Below are 1,122 nucleotides of genomic sequence, written 5' to 3'. Positions count from 1 at the left end.
TGCGTACACCACCACTGAAACTTTAGAGACGGCAGCGGCCACTGTGATGTCTCCCGAGGTGGCGGCTGATGCTGCAGATCCTTCCGAGGTAGTGGTGCACGCTGCCATGTTCCCCGAGGCGGTGGCGCCCGCTGTAGCTTCTCCAGAGGTGGCAGCCCATGCTGCAGAACCTCCCGAGGTGGCGGTGCTCGCTTCAGCTCCTTGCACGGTGGTGGCACCCAGCAATGCACCTTCAGCCTGTCATGTCACGGTCGAAGGAACCATTATTGAACTCTCCCCGTATCCTGATGGTCCTACTGTAGAACCTCCAGAGGTGGTGGCATCCGCTGCAGAACCTCCAGAGGTGTCAGTGGTATCCACTTATGAACTCTCATCCTGTTCTGTTCCGGCCAAGGAGGCCATCTATGAACTTGCTATCTGTCCTGTCACGGCTAGGAAGGCCGCCTGTGAACTCTCTGACAGTTCTGTAACGGCTATGGAGGCCGTCTGCGAATCTTCGTCCTGTCCTGACACGGCTATGAAGGCCGTCTATAAACTCTCTGACTGTCCTGTCACGGCTAAGGAGACCGTCTGTGAACTCTCTGACTGTCCTGTCACTGCTAAGGAGACCGTCTGTGAACTCTCTCAGCCTGTCTTGAAACGGCTATGGAAGCCGTCTGTGAATTCTCAGCCTGTCCTATAATGGCTACGGAGGCCACTTTTGAACTTTTGTCCTGCTCCGAACCGGTCATGGAAACCCTAAATGAACTTTTTGTAGGCCCTGCTAACCCTGTCGTTGCCAAAGAGACCATTAGTGAACCGTCTGTCTATTCAGTTTCTGTCAATGTGTCTGATTTTGAACTGTCTGTCTTGCCTGTTTCTGTCAAGGAATCTAAACCTGACCTGTCTGTCTGTCTAAATGCTTATGTTGTGTCTTGAGTTTGAACCATCTGTCAGTCCATCTTCAATCACTAAACTGTCTGCCAATCTAGTTTCAATCAATGCACCCGGTCTTGATCTGTCTGCCAGTCCACAACTCCCACATGTACCTAATTCTGAATCATGAGTCTGTCCTGTTTCCCGCAATGAGCCTGATGTTAACTTCCGATCCCACTGTCAATACACTGTCAATACCAATTTAGT

General features: G+C 51.4%; 1 long non-coding RNA gene across 1 annotated transcript in view; it reads right to left on the bottom strand.

Moving 5' to 3' along the window:
* Positions 1–259: 259 nt before the first annotated feature.
* Positions 260–1,122, bottom strand: part of LOC107667697 (uncharacterized) — a 15,941-nt gene continuing 15,078 nt past the window's right edge. Inside the window, exon 3 of the long non-coding RNA XR_001631810.1 lies at positions 260–271. This is a non-coding gene — a long non-coding RNA (uncharacterized LOC107667697). The remainder of the gene's footprint in view (positions 272–1,122) is intronic.

This window comes from Sinocyclocheilus anshuiensis, unplaced genomic scaffold, assembly GCF_001515605.1.
Source record: "Sinocyclocheilus anshuiensis isolate Anshui unplaced genomic scaffold, SAMN03320099.WGS_v1.1 scaffold2269, whole genome shotgun sequence".
Classification (NCBI taxonomy): domain Eukaryota; kingdom Metazoa; phylum Chordata; class Actinopteri; order Cypriniformes; family Cyprinidae; genus Sinocyclocheilus; species Sinocyclocheilus anshuiensis.
The sequence above is the reverse complement of the archived record's forward strand: the minus strand, read 5'-3'. Positions and strand labels throughout refer to the sequence as shown.